Consider the following 8,018-nt stretch of genomic DNA (forward strand, 5'->3'; position numbering starts at 1 on the left):
CTGACAATTTTGGGATATTCCAACTTAAATCAATTTTATCATTTTGTATTTCTACATCTTCTTCATTAATTACTAATCCTTGATTAAGCGAGGGACAATTATATAATAACTATTATTATTATATATATTATATAATAGTATTATTATATATTATATAATATATTTATAAGATAATATATAATACATATTATAAGATAATATATACTCATGCATATTAATAAAAAAATAAATAAACACATGTATGTAAAATAAAATAAAAAAATTAATTAGAACAAATTACTTAAAAAATATAATAAATAAATAAAATAATTAATGTGTATTAAAATAAAAATATTTATAAAAAAATTAAAAATTTTGCCGTGTCTCCATTTTTTAGAAATTGCCGTGTTCAGTATCCATGTCCTGTGCCCGTGTCCGTATGCGTGTCCATGTCCGTGTCAGGGCCGTCCCTGAGTTCATCGGGGCCTAAGGCGAATTTCGAAAATTGAGGCCCTTTTATATTGAAAAAAAATTCATGAATAAAAACGATAAGTTACAATTTTTTTATTTGTTTGTAACCATAAAAAAATTTACTTACACATATAATCATTAAAATTATAAATAAAACAATTTAATAAAACAAAATTAGAACAAAAAAATTATGAAAAAATTATTCAATTAAAATTGATAAAGACCTAGGTAAAAAAATTTGAGCAAAATTATTTATTCCACTAAAATCTAATAGATAAAGAAGGTAAAAATAAAAAATAAAAAAATAGGGCCCATATATTGTATGTATTATTTTTCTTGAGCCCAAACACTTTTTTTTTAATAAATATGGACCAAACTACACTTATAAATAAATATGGAGTAAATCATACATGGACCCAAAAAAATATTTTGGGGCCCTTTAAATTGATCCTAAAACCAAAAAAAAAAAAACATTGAGCCTATAATATTTTACCAAATTTAGGGGCCCTATTTTTGGGCCAAATTTAGGGGCCCTATGTTATATATGTTTATATATTTTACCAAATTTAGGGGCCCTATTGTTTTTTATTTATTTACTTATATATTTTCATTTTAATAAATATGGGCCAAACACATTTATAAATAAATATAGGCTAAATTATACATGTGCCCAATAAAACATTTGGGGCCCTTTAAATTGATCTTAAAACCAAAAAAAAAAAAGGTTGAACCTATAACAATTTTTTAAATTTAGGGGTCCTATTTTTGGGCCAAAATATGGGGCCTAAGGCACAAGCCTTACCTGCCTTAGGGCAGGGCCGGCCCTGGTCCGTGTCCGTGTTTCATAGATTATCTACATTTCCAACCAACCCACATTGTCAGTAACAACCTTTTGAGTTTTTAAACAAGCTTTTCAATTTTTCTATTCCAGTGATCATCTTTCAAAAGTTTTTTTTTGAACTGGTCAATTAAATTTGAAGGGTTTTTTTTTCTTCAAAATTTACCATGTTGATTGATGATTCCATTTATAATACATTTTCCAACCCCTTTATTTTTTTTGATTGAATCAAACATGAGTGGATGTTATGATGGAATGAATTATCTAAATTATTTATAATAGGTATCTGCCTTTCCTGCATCATATGTAATCTATGCCCATTCATGATTCCATAATTCAAGTCATTAATTTACTGAGATATGCAAAACTCACCCCTTTACTTCTCTTTTATTTTATGTTTCAGGTTGAATTCTGATTAAGATTCATGGATATTTTTGTGAATATTTGCAAAAGGAGGACTTTGTCTCATTATCTCATACAATTAAAGACTTTTTTTTTTTTTTTTTTGAACGGATCATACAATTGAAGACTACATAAATAGATTTGAAGGCATGTGAACTTTATTGGGATGTGTTTTTTGAGTAATGATGCTCCTTTTCAAGAAACTTTCTTGTGGGGGGACACAGAGTCAAAAACAAATGTTCATATGTTCGTTAAAAAGAAATGTTCATATGTTCAATTGGAAGGAGGTGTCTACAGGCAAGGAACAAGGTGGGCTTTAGTTAGAAGAATTAGAGATGTAAATGATTGTTTGCTGGTGAAGTGGTGGAGGAGATTTGGATCTGAAGATAGTGCTTTATGGAAAAGTTTGATTTGTAGCATTCACAGTGTTGAGAGGAGTAGAAGGTTCCCATCTTATGGAGCTAATTCTTCTTTTGCAAGGAATTGGAGTGGTATTATTTCAATTGCTTTTTCCAATCCTAATTTACTCTACTTTTTTTTTTCTTGCCAATACTGATGTGGTAGGTGATGGGGACAGAATTCGCTTCTGGATTGATAAATGGCTTGGCAATGTTAGCCTTAAAGATGAGTTTTCTAGACTTTTTAGCCTTTCAACAGATAAGGAGTGATCCTTGAGGATGTTTATCCAGAGGAAAGACAGCTCAGGCAACTGGAATCTATGCTTTAGAAGATCTCACTTTGGTTGGGAGCGTAAGGAGGTGGTCAGACTTTATGGTTTGCTGTGTGCAGCTCCATCACTTAGAGTTGGTTTTGCTAATCACATTAGATGGGCTGCCTCATCCTCAGGTCAGTTCATGGTGCATTCAGTCTTTATGTGGTGTGAGTCTGCCCTTGGTCTGAATATCTTTTGTCCTGGGATGTTATTGCATAATGTCACTCCTCATAAAGCTCAATTTTTTTGCTTGATTAGCATGCAAAGGAAGAATTAAGACTTCAGGGTTTTTGCAACGAATTGATGTGCTGAATTTGGATGCTATCACTGCCTGTGTGTTTTGTAATTCTGATGCTGAAACTTTGAATCATATTCTACTTTTCTGCCCTTTTGTTTGGAAAGTTTGGTCTGAAACTAAGAAGCACGGACACTTCTAAGAAAGTGGCGTATCCGTGTCGTGTCCGTGTCGGACACCGACACTCTTTGGACACTCTTAAGATACATGTCTGACGCTCTTCAAAACGTGTCCTATTTAAATTTTTTTTTTTAAAGACCTGTACACTCTTTGGACACTTGGAGGACACATGTGTCTATTAATTAGACATATGTGAAACTAATTATAACTTTGAATAAAACAACTTAAGATACAATAATAAAACAAAAACTATATAAATTTATAGGAATTAATGTTATATTGCATTTTTTATTATATTTGAAAGATATATTTATGTATAACATATAATAAATATATAAATTTATATATTTCATACGCGTCCTCCACGTGTCGTGTCTTGCATTTTTTGAAAATTAACGTGTCGGCGTGTCCGTGTCATATTTGTGCTGTGTCACGTGTCCGTGTCCATGCTCGAAATGATCAGTTGGTGTTGGTTTCATTGGGTAATACTAGCGTCAGTGGAAGGTTTACCACAATGGTGGCTGGGGTTCGAGTTCAGTTAGTTGGAATTGTAGATTTGGAAAGCTATTCCTATAGCAGTATTTGGTCTATTTGGAAGCATACAAATGATTGCATCTTTAATGGCCATCAACCGAATTTGGGTGAACTCTGTGAGCTCGTAAAAGTAAGAGTAGCTTTATGGGTGAAGTTTCATTGATCTGATATATTCTTCTCAGTGAACACCTTAAAGTAAGAGTAGATTTGAGTTGCGTCTTTTGATATTAGGGACCAATGGGACTAGTTTTTTTTGCTTTGATATTCTTCTGTAGGTATAAATTCGTTAGAACACCTTGAAAAGACCAAACAATCTTTCAAAAATTCTCTTCTAATATTTGTCAGGTACTATTTTTTTATAATAAAAAAACAAAAATAAATATCTTTGCTTGACAATAAAGTATGCCCATGTAGTGTGCATGACAGCTTTGTTTCATTTGTTCAATTCATTAAAAATAAAAACTAAAATAGCTATAAATTGACAGTTTTCATTAATGACAATCAAGTTGTACTGATGCTTTCAGGAATGGGATCTTGTTCGGTGGATGTTTTTAGAATGGTAAGACCGCAATTCTTTATTCGTCACTGTACATTCCCCTATGGATGAACTGCATGATGGCCTTCTTAGTTAACTAGCTCTTGAAAAGTTTTCTGGCAGGAGACCTTGTCTCTTATGAAGATGTACTAGATAAATATAATTAGGTTTTAAGAAGATGTACTAGATAAATATAATTAAACCGCTTGCTTACCTTAAAGTAAGAGTAGCTTTGAGTTGCATCTTTTGATATTAGGGACTGGAGGGACTAGTTTTTCTTGCTTGATATTCTTCTATTGATTTAAATTCGTCAGAACATAGTAAAAAGACCAAACAATCTTTCAAAACCTCTCTTCTAATATATATCAGGTACTTTTTTTTTTTTTTTTGTAAATTGAAAACAAAAATCTTTACCTCGCAATAGAAGTATGCCCAAGTACTGTGCATGATTGCTTTGTTTCATTTGTCTGGTTCATTAAAAATAAAAACTAAAATACATATAAATTGATGGTTTTCATTAATGACAATCAGGTTGCACTGATGCTTTTAGGACTGGGATCTTCTTAGGTGGATGTTGTTAGAATGGTAAGACCGCAATTCTTTATTGGACACTGTATATTGGCCCTTCGGATGAACTGAATGATGGCCTTCTTACTTAAATATTTTCAGTATTAGTATATTTGATTTCTATTTTTCATCAAATTTTTCCAAATGTGGCAGGCAACCTCTTGATGGGAAAAGGGACAAGCTAAATTCTTGGTAAGAACTTTGATATTTTTTTTATTCTTTTTCTACTTTGTTCATTTTCTTTCCATTCCTTTCCTTCTTTATTTTTTATTTTTTTGTGGGTTTTTCTGTATTGTACTTCTGCTATTATTTGTTGTCTTAATATTTTGCATTCGTTTTTTAAACTTTTTTTTTTTGGCTTATTATAAAAACTTTTTCTTGTTATCTTATTTATTCATTAGCAATGCATGGTTAAGCTACATTGCTTAGAATTTCATATGTCAATTTGAATAACCTTTTGTCCCCAGAAAATGCCGTTAGCTTTTTTTTAGTAATTTGGCCATCTATTAGATACTTGCAGCAGTAGCATATAAGTTCTGTGAAATCACTTAAAGTTCCTAGCGTAAGGATACTTTTCTGCACCTCCTGGATATAGGGCACAGTCATGGTTCTAAATCTGCTGATCTGTATGACTTAGCTTCTATTTGGTCAATCAATGTGATCGATATATCATGTTAGACCACAAAATTTGAGCAATAATTACAAGATTCCCAAGATGAAAGAACAACTTTTAATTGAACAAAATCTGCCAATGAAACTATTTCATATTGAACTACAAATCAAAAGGAAGAGCATAGGAGTGTGTAATTTGAGAAGTGAGAACTGCTCCTTCAAAAAATTCAAGAAGTGAGAACCATGTTCCATGAGCTTGGCCCAAATAGAGCAAATAGAAACAATTTTTGTATTAAGGAAGCAAATTCTAAATAAGCCACAAACATGGAATGGCAATTGAGTGATGGCATGCCTGTTGAGACATATATTCCATTCTACGATTTTCTTTATGGTTTGGCCTTGGATATATTGTCTATAGCAAGTTTCATCTTTTAATGCTGCTCATATTTGTAATCACCGGGCTGGTATAGTTGTTATATTCATTGATTTCAGTTATTATAACTGAAATGAGTGTTAGGTTTGACAAATGGCTTATACATTGTGTCCAGGAGAAAGATAAAGTGAGAATGATGAAGCAGAATGCTTCTGATCAAACCGAATCATATTGGAACAATCTCTGGGGCAAACCCAGAGGCCATCAAAGTACAGGTATCAATAAAGAAAATTGCTAATTTATCAGTCCTGGTGTTTAAAATTATGGAAAGGGTTCCCTGTAGCATTCTACTTATTATTCTGATATATATATTTTGTCAAAGTACAAATGTCTGATGACTGATGATGAAGGATTGAGACTAATGAAAGCTTCCCTGCAAATATTGGGGAAAGGCTCAACTGTTACGGGTTTTTTTGAGTGAGAAGGTAGAAGTTGATGTTTAAAGTAGCTTTATGCTTGAATTTGGCCTACTTTAGGATTGATAGTAGCAAGGAATGCGAGATTAATGCTGTATGATTTATTTTCTAAGAAGCACCACACTCCAAGATTGGCGTTTTATCAATGTCCGATAGACAGGACATGGGTGTCAACGTGTTCAACATGCACATGGCGTTCAAGTTTTTAATCTTTTTTGTAGAATATGCCGGAGACGCTTTATAGACACTCGTGTCTCGTGATAGGACACTCTTCAGGACACTTTTATCGTTTATTTATTTTTATTACTAAATAATTTTAGGAAGCTGATTTGGTGCCAAAGTAAAATATATTGAAATAAAGAGAAAAAAGATAGGGGGGAAGAAAAAAACACCCACATATGTATCCATATACCTATCATATCTATGTATCCTAAATTTCTATTAAAATAAATAGTAAATAAAAATATATTTATTGCCGTATTCTTGCCGCATTCGTACCATAATTTTTTGAGAATCATGGTGTCTCGTGTCCGTGTCTATGCTTTATAGTTTCCGCACATAGTATTGTCACCAGTTTTAGCATTTGCAAAGATCCAAAGAGGCTAGAACTCGAGGCACTTGAATCTTTAGTGTTCATCGGAAATACTTTAAAAAAAAAAAAAAATTGAAATTGTAAATGTGTTGCACTAGTGCATTTAGTAGAATAGAAATAAATTTTCGCTCCTTGGATGCTTATTATTGTGGTGACTATAGTAAATTCTGTTGATGGTTGAATGGTTTCTGCATTAATACAAATCATATATACGACAGAAATTGCCTCAAAATGTGGCCAACACTTTTTACTTTAAAATTTTATGTGGTGGTTGCAGAGGAGGAAGCAAAAAGGAGAGCACGAAGAGCTGCATTAGCATCTCGAAGATGGAGAGAGTACTCAAGAAGGGGTGCTGGTAAACCTCCCACCTTTAAACTTCTCGAGGCTGTGTCAAACAACGAAAAATAAACAGTAAATTCTGATCTTCTTGATTTTCTATTGTTAGATGTAATTCATGTATTCAAAATTTATTTATTGAAGACATGTACAATGAATATTTAGTTTTTATGTAAGATGTGTAAAATTCATACTGATCACACTGACTGTGTAATTGGGATTAGTTTAAGTGCAATAAAATTAGTAAATAATCGAATATATGAATTATATAGAACTAGTATGCTATTCTGTGGCATGTTCTTGCATGAATGAGTTATATTCAGTTGGTTCTTGTTCGACCCTTTGTTTGGTTGTTGAGAGAAAACTTTGTTAAAGAAAAATCAACAAAAGTTTACTGCCTTTTAATATATAACGCTTTCTGGAAAGATGAAATATGAACTGAGTGAATCAATTTCAAGAACTGTTCTCTACTTGGGGACTGTTTTGGCTGTTTCATTTTTTTTTTGTTTTCATATGTCAACGTAGTCTGTTAATAAATAGATGTGGGTAAAACCATTGTGTACTTCCTAATTTATTTAATTTTAAGATTTAAACCAAGAAAATGATAATTTAAATGTGAGGAAAAAAATTCAGAGTGAAAATGCTAGCAGTTTCAACTGAAAGTATTTATTTTTTAGGACGGAATAATAATTTTCCTTAAATGGGTAACATGATAATTTAAATGTGAGGAAAAAAAAATTATTTTTGCTTTTCATATTTTTTTTTCTTATTTATTAATCATTTTATTGGTGTAAACCTTAAAATTAGGTCAATTAGAAAACAAATGGTAATATACATATTTTCATATTTAATAATGGATTGGACTACATTGACTTAATTATGAAAGTTGGATGGCCTAATAGAAAAAATAATTGTTTGAGGTTTACGCTAAAATGTTCCAAGGTTGCATTGAAAATTAAAACAAAGACAGCTTAAATAGAAGTGCAGGTAATGGACATAATTCAGATGATATATGTGTTTTGCATCAGGCACAAGCAAGGGAGCTTACTGCAGCTGGTTTCTCACATTCAGTGATTCTAATAGATGGTGCATGGAAAACAACTACTACAGATGCAGGTATTCCATGGATATGCCTGAATGCTGGAGGTCACAAACTATATCAACAGGCTTTAGCTG

General features: G+C 31.9%; 1 long non-coding RNA gene across 2 annotated transcripts; it reads left to right on the top strand.

Moving 5' to 3' along the window:
- Nucleotides 1-2,193: 2,193 nt before the first annotated feature.
- Nucleotides 2,194-7,073, top strand: LOC145806488 (uncharacterized). Of its 2 annotated transcripts, none has more exons than XR_014349754.1 (5): nt 2,194-2,536; nt 4,418-4,471; nt 4,607-4,645; nt 5,614-5,713; nt 6,784-7,073. It is a non-coding gene; the product is annotated as an uncharacterized LOC145806488 (long non-coding RNA). The 2 variants fall into 2 exon arrangements; XR_014349755.1 differs by lacking the exon at nt 2,194-2,536 and adding an exon at nt 3,229-3,910.
- The last annotated feature ends 945 nt before the right edge of the window (nt 7,074-8,018 follow it).

The sequence above is a fragment of the Camellia sinensis genome, chromosome 13 (genome assembly GCF_055761805.1).
Source record: "Camellia sinensis isolate YWXY chromosome 13, ASM5576180v1, whole genome shotgun sequence".
NCBI lineage: Eukaryota > Viridiplantae > Streptophyta > Magnoliopsida > Ericales > Theaceae > Camellia > Camellia sinensis.